Genomic DNA, 25,259 nt, shown 5'->3' with positions numbered 1-25,259 from the left:
GGCTTTAAAAAATAACAAAGTGATTGTTGGGATAGACATGAATTTTTTTGTTTTTGTAAAATACGACCAAGCCAAATTGATCCTGTGTTTAGCGTCATTGAGCAGAAATGTTTTCATTTTTCGGAATTCTTTTTTACCAAAACCTTAATTTAGCTACGACGCTTTTTTAAAGACTAAATATTAATACTTTGATAGTGCTAAAAACTCTATTATCACCCGCAAGATATTCATGTGATATGTCTAACACTTTTTAAGCCTCATAGGGAAACTGCTTTTTGCTTCAAAATATGTATTCTACCAAAATCTGAGTTAATCTGAGACATATGCTGTTCGAGACATACAATAAAATATTATCATCGCTCACAAATGAACTTCAGCTGTACACTCAAGATGTAAAATTGATATGTCAATCATAACAAATTTAAATCCGCAATGATTTGAGTTAGGAAATATATTATACACAGGGACATGTTATTTATGAACCTGCAAAATTATATGACAATAATGCAATACGACAAGTAGTCCAGAAATTCAAACGATATACCCTATTAAGAGACACGAGGCAAGGACCCAAACGGCATTGAATAAGACACACAAACAGATAAAGTCAAACATACTCTAATAGAATCAACCCAAACAGACAACACGCATGCTCCCATTTTGATTTTCACTGGTGAAAACTGCTTTTTTTTCATGCCTTGTTTTGAAGTAGGAGTCTTATAATTGTTGCTTACATTGTTTGGAAGAACCAAATACATCAATATTATGGAAACACCTTTGTCCCTCTTTGATGGAGAATGCTTGTTTACATAAATCGGAACGTTACTTTCTTTCACTTGTTTGTCTTTGTAATCGTTAAGTGTGCATTATATTTAAGAAATACTATCTTTGAAACAAACCGATCCACTGTTTAATTGTTTCTTTTGAAAGTACAGGTGTTTTCTGTGTAATAAACAATTATGGAGGAAGCTGTTTTATCTTGTGCTATGCTGATAAGGAATGAATTAGGCTTGCAGGAATGTTGATGTAGTATATGACACCTAGTATAATAATTCATTTTCCGGTAATACATTTCAATTAAAGAAGAATTTCACACACAGAAATATGTTGAATAGAATAACCGGTACATACGAAGTATTGAATTGAACATGCCCATGCAAAATGCCTTATACCCAAATATTTATGACGATATTTTGATAGTAAACGATGGTTTTTTTTTTATAGTTTTGCATTTTCATCATTTTATTCGTGGAGCCATTAAACTTGATATCAGGCTGTATATCATATCATATATGTAGTTTACATTGATATTTTGATTCAGAATGTACTGCACCACCACAATAAGAATGGCCACAGACGAGAGACAAAAACAAATGACCCTCACTTGACATTGCATTCACAACTAATTTGCGGACCACTTAACATCTCACAACATCAAAGTATGACTACATAGTACATTATTCATCGAAGACCGACCTGTATATGCCTTTATACAGGGCCTACTTTGGTATCAGACTACTGGTCCCAGTATTGCATTTAATTATTTACAAGTATCATACTTCCTTTTTCGTTATCGTATAATCAACATACATATAAAATTATATTGTAGTGGTCCTGCTTACTTTTATAATTATACTATTACAGTTTTACATAACAAAATTGGGACATCGATACATCTGTGTTATTGAATAAGGCTCAGATAGGATATTCGCTGCTAGGCATGTCTCTCGATGTTTTATTCGTAAAATCGAACTTGCGACTTAAACTCGGAACTATAGATATAAATACGTCATGTTTGATGTATCATGCCGGTGTGGTAGCATTGCCTGAATCTATATGAACATTATATTCAAAATGTCTGTTATGTAGAAGAATATCCCGCAAATGTACCTCATTTAACTCATTTTAAATTATGTTTGTGAAAGTGTATTGCCTCCTGCGTTTTCCTGGCATTTCAAATTAAGATTGATCAATACTTCCGATGTCTTTGATTGATTTAGAAACGGATAATCCCTTACCAACATGCAATAATACTACGTAGGCTGGGTTTGAGACATATGGTCTGCAGGGTTTTGTCTTCCGGGCTTTGACCGATGCTCAATTTCAATTTCTGCTGACCACATGAAACTTCACTTATTGTATACATAGCTTTTCGTGTAAAACAATTCCCATATAACTCTTGACTAGTCCCTACGTCAGAGAAAATCAATTTCGGAGACGAAATAAATGCTATCATATACATTTTATCTTGACGTTCTAGTATCCATAAATTGCTGCTGTGCAGGATGTGGATCAATATTGCATTACGTTTCAGTCCGGTATATACCAAACCCTGCGATACTAAGCACCATATATTTAAAAAAAACACACTATTTCGATTTTTGTGTGGTCTTCTTGAGGTGTTTGTACGTTCTGTATCCCTCATTCTGGGGTCGTATTGTTATTTATGTATAATTTTAGGATCATACATCAATGACTTCATTCCCTTTATAAATCAGTTACTAAAACAAGTATTCCGATTAGCTTCACCGTTCTTAGATACCAATATTGAATACAAGCCCAGTTCATTAATGGCTGCACCTGTTGTACTCCTAAACTCCTAAACATTGTTTATACTTGAATGTTTGACTACTGGGATTATGATTTACCCTGTTTTTTGCATTGTATAATATTTACACCTCAATTTCCATTCCTTAAATGAACTGCCTTTCGGCAATTGCGTTTATCAATCGATGAACGCAACATCTTCGGATATGTTCGGATCGCAATTCATAACATAATAATTAACATGAACACTATGTTATTGTGTGTATTGTGTCAGCAGGTCCCGTAAATATAAATCAACATTAATTAATTTATTATATTTTAAATGTAGTGTTGCCATAAGTGTTTCAATTTTACGTTTAAAGGTGATTTCAAGTGGTCGATCTTTTCCCGCGTTATTGTGACGTCATTTGAAAAAAATGTTTCCGGTTACAGTCGTGTCGTTTGATTTACAGAATGGGTAAGAAAGGGTTACTGTAAGGTTTTCTTTACTGAACTGAATTATTTTTTTAACATTTTTTAATTAAATAATGAACTATTGGTGAAATATCAGTAAAGAATCGAGGAGTTGATGTCATTATCGGGGATATGAACTCAATTGGGCTGGTCAAAGTACGTGTGGAGTCCCAGCCTAATTGCGTTCATACCCCGATAATGACATCAAACTCGCAATTCTTTCCTTAAAAGGAAATAACTTGTAAATAAGATAAGATTTTGTAAACACAATTAAAATAAGAGGGCCATGATGGCCCTAAATTGCTCACCTGAGTAAAAGAGTTTAACCTTTGTCATCAATATAGCTTGATATTTGTTCTCAAAGAATATTGAACAAGAGCTGTCACAGTATGTGACGAAAGCCCCTGAATGTGACATTGACCTATGAACAAGGTCAGTACATGAAAAGTTTAAGATCAATCACTGACCTTTGATGTATGCATGTGGGTCTTGCATACGACACACAATCTTTATATGCAAACCAAATGTGCCAAGTTTTTGCTGTAAATCTGTCATATACATGACAAAGTTACAGCCCGGTTATGACATATATCATTTCATAATAACATAAAGCAAGGAATGCTTACGAGGTAGGGACACGGGTCTTGCACACGACACGTCGTCTTGGTATGACAAACACATGTGGCATTATTTTAAAATCTGTCCATACAAGAGAAAGTTACAGCCCTGACACGAACACATATACTCTATGTCCTTATATGCAGCATTCCATTGTGAATAAACACGTAAGTGTGACCTTGACCTTAGAGGGAAGGACACGTGTCTTGCACACGACATGTCATCTTGGTATGTCGAACACATGTGGCAAGTTATATTAAAAAAAATGTCCATACAAGAGAAAGTTACAGCCCTGACACGAACACCTATACACTATGTCCTTATATGCAGCATTCCATTGTGAATAAACACGTAAGTGTGACCTTGACCTTAGAGGGAGGGACACGTGTCTTGCACGCGACATGTCATCTTGGTATGTCGAACACATGTGGCAAGTTATATTAAAAAATGTCCATACAAGAGAAAGTTACAGCCCGGACACGATATTAAAAATGTCCATACAAGAGAAAGTTACAGCCCGGACACGACAGTCGTAACTCTATGTCCTTATCTGCAACATTTCTTTGTGAATTAACATCTAAGTGTGACCTTGACCTTAGAGGTAGGGACACGGGTCTTGCACACGACACGTCATCTTGTTATGTCGAACTCATGTGGCAAGTTGTTTTAAAATCTGTCCGTACAAGGGAAAGTTACAGCCTGGACACGACAACCTATACTCTATGTGCTTATATGCAGCATTCCATTGTGAATAAACATATAAGGGTGACCTTGATCTTAGAGGTAGAGACACGGGTCTTGCACGCGACACGTCGCCTTGGTATGGCAAACACATGTGGCAAGTTATCTGTCCATACAAGGGAAAGTTACAGCCTGGACACAAGGTATTGAGCCGGACACACGGACAGACGGACGGACGGACGGACGGTGTGATTTTAATATGCCCACCTTTGGGGGCATAAAAACATACAGGTCAAACATGTTGCCTGGATAATCACTGACAGGACTTGTCACAGTTGCCTGCATACTGACGGACTTGTCACAGTTTCCTGCACACTGACAGGACTTGTCACAGTTGCCTGCACACTGACAGGACTTGTCAGAGTTTCCTGCACACTGACAGGAGTTTGTTCAATTGCTTGCACACTGACAGAACTATGCTAAATTGCTTGCACACTGAAATTTTTTTTAGTATAGATACACAAACAACAAAAAGTGCACCATCCAATAAAATCAATAAACTGCCTTAATCTCTAAAAATCAACTATCGGAACACATTTAGCACCTTCCACTAATATTATCACATCTTTCATCTAGTATAGGTCTACATCACCTTCATTCACATGTTTACTAGCAAATTGGTCTTTATATACATTAAGACTTATTCACTATCCACACAGAATATAAGATTATAGCTTAGAATAAACATATGAAGTTTACAATAAACTACATGAAGTTCAATTGAAAAGTCTGATTATTAAATTTATCATTGAGTAAAAATGAAATTTCTTCTAAAGAATAAAGTGCATAATAATTATTCGACTCCATGAACCTATAAAAAGAACAATAATTACCCTAGAAGTGACTATGATGAAGACTTAATAAATTTTAAAATATATTCCCTTGTTACTAAAAATAGAAAGTAGTGTAATCTCCAACAAAAAGGGAGACCATATAGCAAGACTTGCTGCCCTTGCTTCATAGTAAACTTTACATAACTATCAGATTTTAACATTTTGACCATTTTGTTGTTGATGTTATTGTTGTTGTTGATCAATCACGACCCCTTGTTGTATTTTTGTAGAGGGTCACTCAAGGAAGCTTTCTGTAAAGTTTAATTGAATTTGGACTGGAAGTTTTAGATGAGATGATTTTTTAAAGCAAATTAGGAAGTTGGCCATTTTGTTGTTGTTGTTGATGTTTTTGTTGTTGATCAATCATGACCCGTTGTTGTATTTATGTAGGGAGTCACCCAAGAAAGCTTCCTGCAAAGTTTCATTGAATTGGAGCAGCAGTTTTAGAGGAGATGTTTTTTAAAGCAAAACAGGAAGTCAGCCATTTTGTTGTTGTTGCTGTTGTTGTTGTTGTTGATCAATCGTGACTCCTTGGTGTATTTTTGTAGAGAGTCCCCAAAGGAAGCTTTATGTAAATTTGCATTGAATTTGGAGCAGTAGTTTCAGAGGAGATGTTTTTTAAAGCAAAACAGGAAGTCGGGCATTATGTTGTTCTTGTTGTTGATCAATCGTAACCCCTTGTTGTATTTCTGTAGATGGTCATCAATGGAAGCTTTCTGGGAAGTTTCATTGAAATTGGCCAAGTAGTTTCAGAGGTAGAAGTTTTTTAAGCAATTGTTGACCGACGGACTGACTGACTGATTACGGACGGACAGACTGACGGACTGACGCCGGACAAAGACCGATCACAATAGCTCACCTTCAGCACTTCGTGCTCTGGTGAGTTAAAAAGCAAACCAAGAAACGAGTACTAAAAAAACAGAGAAAGTTTCCACCTTTACAGTAAAGAAGGAAGATGACATAATTATCAAATTATGATACATCGTAAAACTACACGATGACATTGTAAACGAAATTCATCTGACAAGGGTTGCCTAATCTTCCTATTAATGTCACAAGCAATCGCATCATAACACAAACAAAACTTAAAGTTTTAAATTTGTAAAAATATCGGAGGGAATAATAAAGTGATACACTAAATATGTTGCCCTTTCTGTTATATCGTAAAAGCTTCTTTTAAGAAAGATATCTATTTTCGATTAAGCTGGTCTTCGAGTTCTTGTCGCGATAACCTGTATGTGGTTTAAAGTTTAGTCCGCCTCATTTCTAGTTTAAATGGCATGTTATTGATAAGTTACAGGGTTTGAAGCTGTAGTTTGTTTTACCAAAGTGTTGTTATAACTTTTTTGACTTATTTGTTTAACTAGTTTAAGCTACAACTCATTTTATGTTTACTAAATTAACGTTGAGCTCTCGGAAACTGGGTTACCCAATAATTTACTAATGACAATGTTTTGATTTTGTATAATATTTGTTGTGTGGTAGCAGTAAGCAGTTTTCATTGAACATGAAAATGCGATTTCCCAAGAATGTTCAAAAGGTTGTATTTGTTTGATCTTTGCTGTCTTAAACGTGTTTTCTCGTTTGACCCTGATCATTGTGTAGACACCTTGTCTACAGTGTAAGCTTCTGTTCATGGTCAAAACTTCTGGTAGTTTTCATTCGTAAAATGGGAATATAACAACTGTTGTTTGACTATTGCATTAACCAAACAGACCTACGTTAAGAGGATCGACGTTTATTTTTCGCAATAGTGCATAACATAAACAACCTAAACATGTACAGTAAATATACAAATATTACATACATGAATATATGGATACAACATGGCATACATAACGGCACCAATTATTACAAAAAGGGCCCAGAGAAGTCTTATTTCCATTGTGGTTCCTTACTGTTGGTGGCATGGCATATAGATGCAAGCTTTCATAGAAAATAAGTTAGGGCATACATTATTATAATATAAACAGGTTTAAATAGGTATCGGAGTAAGTTATTGAAAAACATTGATTAAAGCTTTGCCAAAAGTATTCTATTAAGCACAAATGTATTTAAAATTAACAATATATCATCAAAGGTGCATGATAAGATTGATTTATAACAACTTATTATTTTGGGAAAATACCATACCGAAATTGTATTAAAACTACATATCTAAATGCTTGGAAGTAAAATGTTTACCCTTATAACTTTGAGCAAGACCATTTTGTACATTAATACTTGGCAAATATAATCTGATCATCTCTCGTTTCCACTGGTTACCAGTATAGATGCTGAGACTGACTTGTTTCAATGTGAGATATACAGTCAAGATTGAGAACAAGTCTAATTATATTATTTTGGGTAGTTTGTTGTATTGTTGTTTAACGAAGCGAGTAAGACCATGATACCAAATGGAACAACAATAATCATAATAACATTGAATAAGAGACATAACAAGTTGCCAATGCATACAGTTGTAAGATAACGCTTCTATTAAACATAATGTATAAAAACGCCTGAATGAAGCGTTCATCTTAAACTTATGCAACAACGCATGTCACATCTGGAGAAGTGAATATGTTTCTAGTCTTCAGTAACAAATATGATAAGATCAATGCCATCATGTGTTAAGTGGTTTGTAAATTCATGTCGTCAATTACATCTCCAGCAAATTGCGTTAACATAGTTTTTACGTAATACCACACCTAACATCAACTTGCTGCCTAATTCATTGCTTATCAGTATAAGTCAAGATGAAACATTTGTCGAACAACAAATATACTCTCCAAAATACCATAAGTATTCCTAAGCTATCAACTGATTTGTTATATAAGAACAAGTCTGTTTTATATCGCTATTTTACATGAAAGCTATCAATTTGTCTTGGGTAAGCTATTCCGCAGTCAGCAGTATGAAATATCTCTTTATCGAACTTTGACGTGAGTGGAATTTTCAAATGCTTTCAGACGGCATGTCATTAAAATTTTGAGCCGGTAATAAAACAGTTATTCCTGTTTTATTCAGATAAACTTTTGATCAAGTAATAAAACGGTTATTTACTGGTTATTTTGGTAGCAGTAAAAACTGTTGTTTCTTTGTTATCTTGTCTTTAATTGGTTTTCCAGAAGTTGGCTACACTGGGCGTGCTTCGGATTGTTCTTTAGTGGTTGCCGGCTAACTTCAGAACTAATTGCACTGATTGAAATATGTACTAGCAATGATTAGCCTGATAAAGGCAGTCATTTATTTACAACCAAATTAAGACCTGGAGATCTTTTAAGTGGTCGATCTAAGGTATTTGGTGTACCAGCTTTGATCTCAAATATGTATCTGTTATTGCGATACATTCATTTCTACAAAGAAAGAAAGACATCAAATGAAAAAAGTGTCCAATATATGAGAGTGTATGGGTGGTCTTTTCTCGTTTTGAGAAGCCAATTTTCAGAATGAGAAAGGACTGCTTTATGTCTTTATCTTTTAGATTGTTTATGCATCGGTTTCCAATAAATCAACCCTCATGTATTGCGGCACCATTCTTTATCAGGATGTTTAAGAATTAAGAATCAAAAAACAATATAGTGGTCTATGGCGGACGTATATTTTGTTACACAATACTACTATTATAACCATAACTGTTTTGGCAAACTTACATTTTACACAGAAAGCATTATTACCGAAATATCGAAATATAGTTCCGACATCTGCCAAGCGTGTTACAAGATGATCATGATACTACTCGGCCAAAGAGAAACCTAAAAGAGCCAAGTCTATCACATATGGACAGACCTATAAGAAATATTTAGAAATCTCAGAATAAGCGATAAGATTACCAATAAACCAATGTTATTTCTGTCACAGGTTAGATTGTAACATAGTCATCTGAAATGTTTTATTGTCTGTCATGTCCTTGTTTCTATGTCTTTTTTCTATAACTTCTTATGTTAGTTCTCATTTCATCTCATCGACCCTCATTTAACGATCTGCATTTATTTCCTTTCTTTAATTCACTGCACTGTGGCCGTTATTAACACCCGTTTCGGTAGTTGGACACGCCTGCGCAGTTCATATTTTTACATCGGATAGGCGCGAGCTGTCCCTTGTTCAAAGACAATAAATGTCCTTATAATCGTATAAACTGTGTTCACAGTGTTTACATCCCATCCTACTAAAGAGAACCCAATAGGAGTCGTAACATTTCCAACAAATAAAGGATATCGAACAGTGCTCAAGTGTCTTTAAATAAACACACACTCAAGTTTCCACTTGTAAACTACATTAGCTAATAATGTTTAGGAAATTTGTTTATGACTGGCGGGTGTTTTTTTAAACAAGTGTATATTTGAGCACTGTTGGAGATGTTTTATTTGTTGGAAACAGATTGATACAAACATGACAATAAGACATAAATGTGCCAGTCATAAACAATAGACCTGAAAATAAGGTGCTAAAGATGTATTTTAGAGTATACGTTGCTTATCAATTTTCTATAAATAGTTGAAAACATATCAATTATCTATGATATGTTGAATAATGTGGTCCATAATTACCATTGGTGATATGACATTGGGTATACAAATCTTACCCTACATGCTAAGTGTATTGGTCGGGATAACTTAGATATAGGCCGTGAAACTAGGAAAGTATATAACGCAGCGTAGTTGCCATTGTAATATTTAAATATGAAGTTGGGTTATTTTTGGTTTATGAAAACTTAATGGTTTTACAGTTTAAGGACAACTTAACGGAATAACAGCGTTATAAAGTTTTATGATCATGATTTAAGAACGAGTCATAGAATTAGAGTTTAGAAAACATTGAATAAGTACATAATGCAACTGTGTATTAAAAATCAAGCGGTCATTGTTCGTTCAAATGAATATTCATTTTGCATTTCGCCATACGGGTTCTGTGCGTGATACGTTTTGTTTACATCACCTATTGATATTAAAGTTAAAGATCGTTATTTATAACATTAAGTTAATAATGCAATGTTACCTAGGCTGTTGGCAAAATGGACGAGGACAACAATGGACAACAATTACCTATCTTGACATATAACATACTGCATTATGTCAATTTTGGAAACTATATTGCAACGATAATTGTATAATACTGCTGCAGGAATGGTTGCTTGTATGTACGCTATTTAAAAGGACATGCGTTGTCTGGCATAGGCGGTAAAGTATGAGAATGGTTAAACCACGGTCAATAAACTTCATCACTAAGTATAATTGTGTAGTAACTAGCAATGTTAAAACTAAAAATAAAAAACGCGATAATTTAAAAAAAAACACTAACAAATTCAATCATCATAAAAAATAGACATGGACAAATGATAACACAAAAGTACTGCACTGCACTTTGCAAAAAGAAATTATGACACACAACTATCAATGTTTGTTTACGGGACACCATACGCTTTAATTCGATTATTCAGATATTTCTAAAAATTAAACATACACCACCTTGCACCCTGAACATTAACCCGAATGTAACATATTTCACAAAATACAAATAAACAAAACTATCATACAAACTTGTAATTAAAATTCATATTCACGTTTATGCCAATATTCCTTGTATACTTAGCAACCCACTTTGCAGTGTATCCAGCTCTATACAAAACAACTCCTTCAATGTGTATGCAGCCATAACCACAAATAAAGTAAACACAATATATAACCAAATTATAACCGAAGTTGGACACATTTTAGGTCTTTCCTATTATTAAGCGTTTGAAATGTCAATACAAAGCACTGATTATGATTTATTTACTGCAAAACGTTTAAATAATTCATTGTCACGCGCTTATGAGAACAATAGACAAGTATTTTGCCAAGTTTATGCATATTTGTCCAACTATCATCGACGTGTAGGTGGTCTGTCCTTGCATTGCCAGTCTGTCGCTACCGACAGTGGCCTTCGAGTTAATACATAGGGTCTTACCCGTAAAGCTGAGAAAATATTACAAAGCATATCATGATGATGCACTATGGATACAAATTACATTTCACATTTGAGAGTACATCCTCAAAAATACCGATATGCTTTTTAACATATTGTATGGGTCTTGTTCTTGCGTGAATGGTTCGGCGCGCTGTTAAACTGGTTTAAACCCCCACTGAGTTCTTGAAACTGACAATACTACACAAACATTTTCTATTACGACATCATTGAAGTTGATGTTTTCTTGTCCCTCTTTCAGTGGCCTTGATCCTTGTGTCTTTAAAGAGGATATTGCTGGTATTTTAGGCTACTGGGCTATTATATAATTTACTTATAGCATATTTCTCAAAATATTGCGAAGTAAAACCTGTTCATTCACGCAAAGGATCATCACAAGCCTAAAACAACTACAGATAGATCGACTTTATCCTATGCCTGAGGTGCTCATTAATAAGTCACGTCTTCAATTGTTTTGAAGCACTGTTACATAAATACTGTTGACGATGAAAACAATGTTCAAAACATTACATAGCAGGCTCTTAATAAAAATAAACATTGTTGGGGCGAAATATTTAGTGGAAAAATAAAACTTAATGGCTGGCATTAGACCACAACAACCATTTTGATGTATTGGTTCTGAAAATGGAACTGTGTATGATAATTATAGAAAATGTAAGTGCTTTTCTTTCGAGGTAAACAAAACAAAGATGAAACCACATAAGTAAGGAAATCATATAATTAAGCAATGCCTCATAAAAAAATATGAATATTTCAATATATTAACCGGTGAATAATTAACATAATAACAGTAATACATTACCCTTACAATAATGATATAATGAAGGCTAATTATTACAAGTTAATTAGGAGGGTGAAAAATAAAATGCTTTTGCCCTGAAACAGAACTTTGTGATAACAAAGCAGAATATATGAGGATAAAATGCAACAGAAGAAAATACAACAGAAAGTAAACAGATAATGCAGGAGTTAACGAACAAAATATGATCGTATGATTTGCAAAGTTGCATTTGATAAACAAATTTGGAGAAAAGGTCTGATTGTACGGTATCCATAATTGTGACGTGAACTGAAGATACATCGATAACTGGTGCAGGGCACATTGGGGACTTCCTCACCTGTTCGTACACAACAGTTTGATATTGACAAGCAACATAATGTTGGACCAACATAATAAGAGGTGTTTAATACACAGGTAATCGACTTAAACAATAAGCGTAAGCATATACAGGAAGTTGAGGCCTGAGAGGCGCGTTTAAAATTCGCAAACATTTCTTAAAAAACACTAAAAAGATAGAAACAAACTATTTTCATAGTTAGGGAAACCGGAAATAAAAATGTGTATACGAAATTTGAATAAACAAAAAGTGAAAAACAGCTAAAATTATTTAAAATATAGAGAAGGTTAAGAGGTGTGGTCAATGTCTTTATAAATTAAGACAAAATTTAAAGAAAATGAACTTCAATGTTCAAATATAAGTAAGATAACGTTAATAAATAAGCACATCTTTTGCCATTTAATGATAGAACAAATAAATTTGATAACAAATACAATAGTAATGTGTAGGTTTCTAGAACGAATGATGAAAGCTAGGCTCGGAATATAAATACTATTTTTGTATGTCCTGAATATATCATCTCGACGTTTGAAAAATGTAAAAGAGTATCTAGAAATTAACTTATCAACCAAACACTTACGGTTTGTTATTTGAAAAGTTGTTAAAAAAGCTAGTGTTGTATTTTCTTTCGCTCAGTTTTGAGAATATATAAACCTTATTAATTTCGTACCAAATGTTTGAACTGAATGAATACGCTAAATTAGTCTGAACATTTATAACAATAAACTGTGATGTTTGCACGAGTCACTTTAAAAAAAAACATTAGCACTGTTACAGGTAAATGATACCGTGTCCTTTCTGGAATCTCGTGCCTTATACAGTTGAACACCGCTATTCGAACATAATTTATCCGAAATTATCGTTATTTCGAAATTATATTTCGGTCCCGATTTTATTCCTTCTTTGTTTAACTAAATTCTTAATCTTTAATCCGAAATCGCTGTCGGAAATAATCGCTATATCGAAGTACAAATAACGGTCCCGACTTGGTATTTCACACCTATTTATCAATCCTTACTTCGAACTCAATCATCTCATAGTTTTTCACGCCAAACTGCAAATGCACTCGGGCATTGGTTTGAGATGACAATGGAGCACAATTAGCGCTTGTTAGATAATGACATTGAGTCTGCGCATGTTACAATCATCGATGTCAAAAATGGGTGATTCATTTGGGTGATGTAGTGAGTATATAATTGCTGGTTAACACAACCTGAATATCATTCAAAATTGTTAGTCTCATCAGATTCGGTCGCCGAATGGCTCACTCGAACCGCTACAGAACAACCCGGAGAAAGGCACGGGAACAAACCCACGATGATACTATTTTAATGTTTAAAATGTTTAATTTTGTTTTATTAAAAAGTAAAATAACGAATTATGTGTATTAGTGATGGTGAAAACAATATACAGATTTTGTGGACGATTTATTGGACTATATGTCGTATGTTTGTTCTTCAAAATATGCATATAAGTACGAGCGGGTAAGTCCACACAGGAATCTCGTTATTGTCTTGGGTGTGAAACATAGCTCCGGTAGACGTGCTTAGGGTATCCAACATATGAAGAAACGCACAAGGACCATAAACAGTCTTTGTCACCTGGATCTGCTGACCTTGATGAAAAACATTATAGGCACAATTCTGCTGACCTGGGTAAAGAGAAGCAGTACAACATTAAACAGTGTCCTAAATTGGATCTGAATCAATTGAGTAGCGAAAGCAATTTACAAAAGGGTGAGTTCAGAAGGCCTTTAATGTTGGTCTTAATTAAACGGTGAACAATGCGAGTGATGCCTTCTAAAAGATAATCTTGTAAGCGAGGGAAGCTTTCTTCACATTTACCAGGGCTTTCTGACTAAAGTTGATCTATCCAAATTGTTGATAGAGCAGGTGAATTTTATAACGAAGAAAATAATTCTAATACGACCGGACAAGACCATTCATGGTTTGATCTACTTATTTCAAACTAAATGGATAGTTTTACCCTTGCTTTAACAGCAATACAAGTTCCATTAAACAATATATTTTGCTGTTTGACATTAGAAACTTTTGGAATAAGATTACACATGAGATGTTTGTGAAGGTATAAAGGGCTAGCAAGTGTTATTGTTAATATTTAAAACGTTTCTACATGTATGATACGTAATGCTTTTTAATCACATTGTCATATGTCTGAGAAAATAAATGAGCGAGTAAGTATTGTTCAGTTATACATTTATTACAATGCCCCTCAATATATCTTCTTTAGCTATAATAAATAATATCGCTGGACGAAATATCGGTACTGTCCGTTTTATTCCGTACAGATCTCAACTATATTGAATGGATTACATTGTTTCAACTATCATCGGAATATTTGCTTTACATATTCTGATCTGAAAATGGATCGAAATCAAATTGCAGACAACGACAATCTCCAAAGAAACTATCACTAAAGTCGATTAAAAAGCACCGATTATGTCAAAAACGCCCAATAAGATACAATACATAAGACATGCGTGTGCTACATTGACAACATATAATACTGATTCTGGTTCACGGACACAACAATAATAGCAGACACTCATTCAAATAACAGCACTAGTCCGACGGCAGCCTCGTATTCTGACGGAGTCGTATCGCATATTTCCTGAATTCCAAATACATTCGCGCGTACGCAAACAACATCCGCGCCAACGGGATAACGATATTTGACCCGGTAATAATCACATGATGAAGGTAGTGGATTTTGGTTATCGGATATACAGGTCCACATTGCATTGCCCCGTTTTTCTTCGACGGGACGTAGAATGAAAGCGTCAGAAGAGCACATGTTATTGACCTCAACAAGGCTGCCAGACACATTATACGGATTTTCCAATGATTAAAGATTCGGCTACAGCTATATTGATGGAAACATACTTGTGTAAATAACTTATGAGCATCATTGAATGGATTAACGAAATCAAACAAACGCTGTTAAACGAGCTATGCACATTGCATATTGTTTCGCCGAATATCTTTTTCAAAGTCGTGGGGCGAGAAAGGAGCTAAAGGGAATTATGTTAGGAAGTTTGCAATTGCTTTATTTACCAGAAATATGTGCGCACTATTTTGCATCCCTTTATAGCGTAAAACGACACTGATCTCAAATTTATTCCCAACTAGGGAAGACATCATAGAGATAGTAAAAATGTGGCAAAAATGACTTTTTCAAGAGTGTTCCATGGTCAAAGGTCCGCATCACCCTTTGACATATTGAACATGACGGATGTGTCTGGAAGGTTAAGAGGCATGATGGATGAAGTGTCGATGAGCGTCAAGTTTGCCATTGCACGGGCCATGTTGATTATCTCTTGCATGCGATTTTGTCAGGGGCAGGCTACATCGATCTGAAAATAAAAATATTAATTACATTATTAGTTGTGCAATTTGTGCACTGATTTTTGTTTAACTGCTTTAAAGTTCTATCGCATAACATTACACCCAAACATTCCAGATCTTCGGCACAGATCCAGACACTCCACAATAATCTTATCTTCTTGATATTTTGCGAAATGGTATTTGTGATTATATCATAGGCAAACGAGTATAAGTTACTTTTTTAAACATGACCTTGTTTTGATGGGTTTTTTTACATTCTCGTTTTTGTCGATCTGTCTTCTATTGTCATATAAGGGATTGTGTTAGGTTTCAATACTTGTTATAAATCATATCAGGCATATGATTAAAGATTGATAAACAAACTTTTTAAAAATGTTAGCTTTTTTATGTAAAATGTCTACTTGCACTTTGAACAAAGTTTTGCACAATACATTGAGTGTATCCTTAAGTATATTCCTAACGCCTTTTGTTAACCGGTGAATAATAAACTGCTGCCCTCACGAAAGTGAAACAATAACATAGTGATGTCATAACATCGCGACCGGTTTATCTTTCTTTAACGTAATATGACAAAATGTCAACCGAACACAATTTAAAAACCTTTCATGTGTCCATTCCTAAGTATGTATGGATAGGTATAATGTTTATATTTCATATCAATGCTTTAGTTGATCATAAACTATAAAACTTAAATGCTAGATAAAATAGTGTGCTCCAAAATCCGAATGGTAAATCAATACTTAGTATGAAGACTTCAGCACACATGAAATAGAGCCTTAGAAAGAACCCCAAAAACTGACATCTCCGTAACATATGCTTTAATTTGTTTCATACAGGGAACATACGTTTTTGTAATGGTTAAGGTCGTAATGAACAAAAAAATAAATCATAGCTACGTTCTGAAAAAAGGTTAGATGACATGTTAGCATGGAACTTGCCATATGCGGATGATTCTGTCAGCTCTAAGTAGATTGTTCGTACATTTTACTCTTAGTTGGTGACGTTTCCTGAATATTTCTTCCGTAAAGCGTATAATACATCATATGACATATTGATATTCTGATCAATGCCGAAAGATCGGAAAATATTAGAACAGAAATATATAGCTCCTGAAAGAGTCAAAAGTGAGTTTTCTCTGAGCATACTTTGAAAAGGCAAATATGTCAACACCAAGACCACTTTAATCTTTATCAGATGCTGAACGAAGATGATGTGCTATGAAAACAAAATTTAATTGTAACAACAATCATCATTGGCGGTATTGAGTGTTTGGGTGAAACATCTTATGCCATTTTTTTTAAACATACAGCAGGTTAGTGAATCATTTTGCACAGTCGTTATTGTCTTCCATGACTGCTAAATTCGTTTATTTTCATTCCACTTCCTATGATAACAGAAGTGAAATTCGGTCTGTAATATGTATAACACAGTTTACCAGCAAGTTAATATCTGCAAGCTTTTATCAACATTAACACTTCTTAAATACTTTCACCATCTGTCAACGATTCTGTTGGTATTAACATTCATTTGCATGAACCGATCGTCAATGTTTGTAGCAATGGCGAATACTCTTAGTTACTTTTAGAACATACATGTTTAAGAACGATTTCATTATATTATTCTACAGGAAAAGTGCTATATACTTGCGTATTACCTTTTTTATTTCCTTTGCTATGAGAAAATATATTACGAGATATTTTATCACTGACCGCGGAAACCATAATATTTATCCTTTAAAGATATGGTCGGAAATGAAATCAAACGAAAAAAAAATATATATACAAGAAAAAAGCTGAAATCCAGCTATTTATACTAGGTCACAGAGAACTTTTCTGCCCTTATAATGAGATGAATGAGGATTTTGTTATATGTTATGTAGCTTTTAAGGATTTCTTTTGTTCTGTAAACGTTATGACATATTTAGGGTCTCGCTTGTTATGCTATTTTAAGTTATGTTATGATAAGGGAGTCATTTGGTTTGTCCCCTTTTTGTATTTTTTGATTGATTTTTTGTATTATATACTCGATGCCATGCATTGATACATTCTTTGCTATCTCTTATCTGGATTTATTTTTGAAAAAATAAATTTTTTTCGACTTCTGGGCTTGTCCCTTTAGTTGTCATTGTAACATTGTATCTGTAAATTGCATTTCACTTATATCCCGTTTGTAGGATACAATGCCAGAAATTCCCCAATGCTTTGATGAGTATTTTATGAAGGATTTTCTAAAAATAATTGAAAACAAATCAAATTTCAATAATATGATGAATCATGTGGTCCTTTATTCCCATTGATGATATGACATTTTGTATACGGCTCTTACTCTACAAATTAAGTGTATTGGTCGACACAAGATAGATATGCAGGAAAACCAGGTAAGTAAATAATGAAGCGTAGTTTTCATATTTGAATATTTTAATGCCAAACGAACAAAGGGTTAATGCATGTTTTTAGTCACGTGTCATTATGTTTAAAATGATAAAAACCGTTAGGCAATACGTTTAGGATTTTTTTTGCTTTGTTCGATATACCTTTGAACAAGCATGCAAAAAACACTTGGTTGGGCTAAAATGTACCCAAATATGTAATTGCCTCTTTCTATATGGATACAATTATGCCGTATAGAAAGAAGCATTTCAATTTCGGGGAACATTACAGCAAATATCACTAAAATGTGGTTAATGTGGTATATAGGTTACCACGAAAAATGCAAAAGTAAAATCACACATTCAAGACAGATCACAGAACATTTGACATGAGCCCATTTCATTAAAGGATCTTAGTCGTACTTTTAAACATCCTGAATCTATGAGAATGTAACTGTTGACAACACGGTAGTGGTCATTTCTTATGAAACATAGCGCAGTCTACGCCGCTTACAGTGCCCTTCATCCGGTATTTATCCAGAGTTTGATTTTCGGTTTAGTTTTTCTAAACACTTCGACAAACTTGTTCAGAATTCACTTTTTGACAGTGCTCCGTCAAACGGCCTTTTCTATATTCTTATTGTTTTTAATGTTTTGAATGCGTGTGTATCATATTTTGCAAATCAACATTTTCTTTGATGTTTCCAAATATAAAAATAGTTTTGTTTTACAAGCATTGAATTAAGGAAGAATCGAAGCGAGTTTAGATAAATGCTACGTATAAATTAAAATAAAAAGTTACCTTTGGTTTTCGACCTTATGCGAAGCAAAATATTGCCGTTCGTCATAGCATTTATGACGTCACTCATCACATGGTTTACACACACTGTTATGGTTAATTTAACACAATTTTAGAAAAAAACACGAAATTATGGACCCAAAATAACATTTTCAATTTTTAATAATTTTTTAATCTGTATTGACATCGCAGACGGAAACACGTTCATATTATCATTTTCCGGACGTTTTTCACTTTTGTGATGGCAAAAAAAAATCATTTCACAGCAATTAAATGCAAAAAAAGTGCGCATAAGAAACTTTGACAATTTAAGTAAACGACGATGATCATGAGACCAGTTGAAATTAATCTACTGGGCTGTTTCATCGCTGTTTCCCGAAATGCAATGATTATTTTGTATCATGTTTATAGAGTTTATTTTGTTTTCGTCTATATATATATTTATATTAACATATGTTAACGCCCAAACAATATATATAGGTCATCGAAGAAAAAGCTCAACCAAAAATGAAGGTTCTTCGAAATGATAAACGTAGCTATAAGTTTGTTACTTTTAACAGTTTTTACTTCTTTGAGAATAATTATGATCCGCTTATGTTTTTATCAGGGAAAAATCGTGCTTTCTTTTATAAGGTAATGGCGTCATTTCCAGTTCAACACATCACGTACCGAACGCTTAAACATTTTGTTTTCACGAAATCAAGACGAAATACAACGCTATCACCTTAAGAAGAAGATGGAAAAATGTACTACCGTATGAAAATAAATCTTTATCATTAATATAAAATGAGAAATTAACGTATGAATTGCATATGATATGAACTTAGCAATTAATTTTGCCAATTAATTGTTAACAAACATGCGAAATGATATATTTTCTGTCCAATAGAAACCAGAAAAATACGTGTTGGATATATATCGCGGAAACAAGGTTTAGATCTAATAAAATAATTACTTAGTCCATTTGTCTTTTACACCGCAAAACTGTACTTTTTTGTTGATCGCTTTTTCGTCTACAAATGCGTTGTGTATTCCTAATTGACAGCTGACGGTACGGTCAACTAAAGACAAATGGTGCCTACGTCAGACACCTGAACTCATATAAGATGTGCAGAGCGACCGATTATTGTCACTTACAAACAGTTCCCACACATATATTCGGAACAACTATTTCAATGAATATTATTTCATTTTCAGCGTAATTTTATAGAAAAGGATAAACCCCGAACATATGTTTACTACAAAGCTATGAGAGTATTTAATGAATGTTATTTCTGGGTGATTTAAGGCGGAGCTCATTTAAAATCAAAACCACTCCATCCCGAACATATGCCAATAGTGTTTTGCATAATTGCTTTGCGTACATAAAATAAAATAAGAAAAGTACTGAGTTTAACGTTATTAACAATGCGATAAATAAACATAAAGTATAACCTAAATATTATTATGATCCAAACCTCGACCATTTTTGCAATTGACATATATCATTTCAAGCCTTTTTGCATTACGTTGCTTTCTCATCTTGTTTTCTTTTTTTTTAAAAAGGAAAACTTTCGATTGAAACTGTTCCAGATGGCGGTTTCACACCTTTCTACCGACTATTCTCCATAATCGGCGCTGAATCGATAAAGCAAGAGACGGCGTGGATGAACTTGCGCTGCAAAATATAACGTGCATACACATTTTATTTACAACGTTCATCGGGGTGGAGCAGTTGATCAAATGTGCACCAGCACAAACGCGATTGTGTTCATTTTGTGATCTAATGATAATGGCGCCTGCGACCTCACTGCACCCGGATCCATTGCTTGAAGATCGCCAAGATTGAACTAAAACATATACAAAGACAGCAGAAAGTATTGGGTTAGTTCCGCCATCTGCAAAATATCTGACAACATCATCATAACGCCACCTTCTGCCAAGGACACTCATGGCAAGACCCAGCTCTATGCATGAAGATAATACATTCTGCTGGGCACGTACCACCTTCTTTTTTTACAACCAGACAAACACGGGCACAGTGCGATAGATGCAGAAAGCAGCATAGTGTTCGTGATATTCTTCTTATTCCACAATCGGTACGTAAAAATTGTTGTTGTCGTGTTAGATTTGTGTTTTATGTGATTTATGTGTTTGCTTTGTGTTTTAGCATTGATTACGGCCACTAGATTGTCTCATCTTAAATATTCAATAAGTTGTTATGATTTATATTCAATTAAGAATTTATTACCTTATTAGTAATATTTATTGATGTGAATTACTTAGTTATTATTTCTTTATATTATGCTTATGATTATTATTTCTGTATTTTAAGAGTTCTTCGTATTTTTTACTACTCTGATACCTTGACTACAATAAATAGAATTGAGATCGACTTGGAAAAGGAACCAGGGGAACATATTTTAGTAATGCATAGTGTACTCGGAATATTGTGTTATGTAGTGACTTTCTACCAAGTGGCCATAATAACGCTTTTCCTAAACAACAGCTTGTAAGTACCTTTGTTTAAACTGTATTCAAACATTGCAGTTGCCATTTCTTCTTTTAAAAGCCCATTTGTTACTGTTTTTATCAGACGTTTACTGCAATACTTGAACATGTCGATATTCTGATGTGAGATATTGTAGCGTGAATGAAAAGAAAAACACTTTCATGGTAAATAATTTATTTTCATTTAAAGGGTGAATGCTTAATGGTGAAGGTATTGTTTTACTAAGTAATAAGACAGCAACTTCCTCTCTCATACTTCTTACAAAATAGTCAACATGGATATGCCGCTATCTTGAATTACAAATCACTTTATTTATATCATTTAGCATGAGATCAGGTAGAATTACTAGTGTTTTATACAAGAGGTTAATGAAATGAAATAAAATAGATTACTAAATTAGTTCAAATCCAATCATCATTATGCAAATGGTTTGATAGTTCAGCATTTTAATTCGTGATATTTAATTATCATTTCATTTTTTAATTTCACTTTTTTCTGTTGGAGTTAAATTTCCTTCAACTCTTATTTATGTAATACAACACATATTAGATGGTATTCGGGTGATATTTTGCCTGAATTAAATTTGAACATTTTGCGCCGGGTATAATTACTGATACTAAGATGATGAATGAGCTATTGTTATAATTGGATAATTTAAAATCTTGGGTTTTCTGCTGGTAAAACATTTCTGTTACGGCTGTTTAGGGAAATTGCCCCTTGAGATATTATATTATTTACATTTTATTTACCTGCATTCAGGTTAATATATACATAGATCATTGTGATTTGTTATTAGGGTCATTTGGTAATAAGAAATTATGGCAGAGTCCAAGTAAAGCGCATACTCTAAGGCTGAAAAGTTGATTGAATCAAATTGGTTTGCAGTAACTGATGATAAGGTTAAAATGTTGCAGCCATTGCCTTTGTGAGGCATAAAGCCCAAAGTTGGTGATGCAAATGGTACGGTGAAATAAATGAAAGCATTTGGAGACAAAGCAAAATCAGAGGATAGGAAAGAGTTTATCGGGGTCATTGAAAGGTCCGGACCAGATACTACTACATATATTATGTGCTTTAAATGCGGAGCGGGAGATTCCTTAGGAGATAAGTTATAGGACTTTATTTAAGAAATGTGCTGAAATAATTAGAGAATGAATATGGCACTCTAGAATCTCGAAAACGTATAATAAGGGAACTATACACATATGAGCAGAAGGAAAATTAGACCATTCATTCGTTTCCCACTCATTTAGAAGATTTGTTTGATAACACGGTGACTTTTGAATGCTATAAAAACGTATGTGTAGTTATTGTAATGGTTGTACAAATCTGAATAGCAGAGAATTATAAACAAAAACGACAGTTAATTTGCAAATCACAAATGCACATTAATGCCTGAATAAAGTGTCAAAGAGGTTTTCGTTAAACCTCAAAACATTCCAATAATACGTTGGGAACTACAAAGCATTATACACTAACCTAGTTTTCTAGCCTATATCCTAGTTATCTCGACCATTTCACTTAGTTAAGAAGCATTGTGAAATATTGTAAATTATATAGCATAAGATTCGAAAACCGAATGTCATTTTTTGATATAAGAAATATTTCCTCGGAAGTAAAGTAATTTATGTGTTCGCAATATTAGCATGATCATGTAAATCTAACATATTGATGCCCTTATTATAGATGCATACATCAGGATTTAAGTCATGTGTTACCAATTGCTTTATGGCTACCGGCATCAATTCTTACATCAAAGGGGAAGTAAGGACCACATAATTCAACAAATCACAGCGAATTCATTTGTCTAAAACAAAATTATTGAAATTCTTTTATAAAATATTCATTTAGGCATGAGGCAATCTCGGGTAGTAGATCCAAAGTCAAAGTCCATGACAATTTCCCATGATTTCTTCAGATTAATCCTTAACCCAAACGGATATCTTCTCGAAGTGCAAATACAGGTACAAGCCCTCTATTTAATCCTATCGGGACCATTATACAAAACGTGAGGGAAAAACAAACGAAATTCTTATCATTACATAACATTTCACAATATTCTACTTAGTGAACTCATTAAACGAGCAGATCACGTTTGGAAACTTTCCCTCAGGAATATTATAATGAAATCGATTGTCACATGAATGTCCTGATTGTCATAAAAATAATGGGGTATTCGCAATTGATACGAACAGTGGCGTCTCACAGTGGAGATCGGATTGTGCAAATAATTCTAAATACAGAAAGCAACGGTTCTGTATAATGGTTAATATGCTAGCAGTTAAGTATTTATGATGTTGATTTTGTGATAGAAGATTGTAAATATCGACATTCTGGTAAATTTGAAGTAACTTAACAATAAAGGAAATTGGCCGTCACGGAAGTCAACTACGACTGTCTCAGATGACTAATGTCTCTGTCGTATGTTGTTTTTTTTAAAAAGGCAATAGATGTGTTACCCACTCAACAATACCGCCAATGTTGTTTTGTAGAAACAATTAAAAAAAGTTCGATCTTAGTGCATCAACTTCGTACAGTATGTCTTGATGTTGACATCTTTGCCTATTCAATGAAAATGGCCTGTCCAGAAAAAACTAAACAATTCTATGCCGTTTACCGAATAACTCTATAACTGTAATAAGAGCGTATTTCAGGGACTATGTCCATTCATATTGCAGTCATTATATTTTCGGAACTTTTGCTGACTATGAATATGTCTTACGATGTATTGTACGCCTGTGGAAAGATATAACCATGATATGTCACAATATATGTGTGAAATCTACGAGCAATGCTGACTAGAGCTTGCAGTATCAGCCGCATATGGCAATGAACATATCATTTAACCTTACTACAAAACAAAGATATGATTTTTTCGTTTGTTCAATACAGTCTTTACCAAAACAGAAACGTGTATCCCCTGTACAGCAAGTTATCACTTGGCATCGGCATAACGCGGCATATTGTATCAAGATTTCTGTCTATGGGGATCTTAGCACTGCTCTACTTTCATGTCTGCTAAACTTATGACTGATTAAATTTTGATTTACAATTCAGATAGTCGAATTTTGGAGCAGAATAGATTACAATTTAAGTAATATTGCGTATATTCGTGATCAACCTAAGTATTGATTTAAAAAAAAGTACTCAGGCACAGAATGAGGTGTTGAAAAAGTATGTTTTAAACTTTTTTTGTTTGTCATTTTGTCTTGAGGTAATATTTTAAGCTACAAATTACGTTTAACATTTATATGAAAAACTACAGAAACAAGCTCAGTAGACGAAAGCTTAAACATAAACCCCGTTTAACAACACAGTACATATATATTATATAACAAATCTAGCATTGTTAAGTAGCGTCTTGGAACGGTCAGTAATGTAAAGTTACTGGGGTTTAAACCAGTTGGTGGGCACAACCTCACTCTTATCCCATCAATCCCGAATAAAGTAAAAACGTAAATGGTAAATCTTATCCAACTATGCATTAACTTGAGGAAACTTAATAATAAAACAATTAATAATAAACTAAAAGGTAAACCCCAAGTACTACCATGATTACTGATGCCGACTCTATCTGCAGACGAAGAAAAACAATTAAGAGTATCCAATGCAAAACATTTTCAAAGTTATGATGCAGTTATTGTTTGCCTTAGCAAATAAAAGGTTAAACAATGTGTGATCAAAGAGTTTCATAATGAAAAACATCATTGTACTAAAACTGGGAACAAACAAAAACAATATTATGAAAATTAAAACACTACATGTATTTCCAAATTATTACCCTAAGTAAAATTTTGAAAGAAAAAGATGTCACACTCTGAAACATTCCAAGCGAGCCAAAAACGGTTATAAGATAACACGAATCTGCAAAAATTTAATAAAATCAAACAACTGGGATATACGAGATGGATATAAAAGAGCGCAGCATTATGACACTGTTTTGTTTCAATTTCGGTTGGCAAGCGGGTCACTATATA

This window comes from Mya arenaria, chromosome 1 (assembly GCF_026914265.1).
Source record: "Mya arenaria isolate MELC-2E11 chromosome 1, ASM2691426v1".
Taxonomy (NCBI): domain Eukaryota; kingdom Metazoa; phylum Mollusca; class Bivalvia; order Myida; family Myidae; genus Mya; species Mya arenaria.
This window is presented reverse-complemented; position numbering follows the sequence as displayed.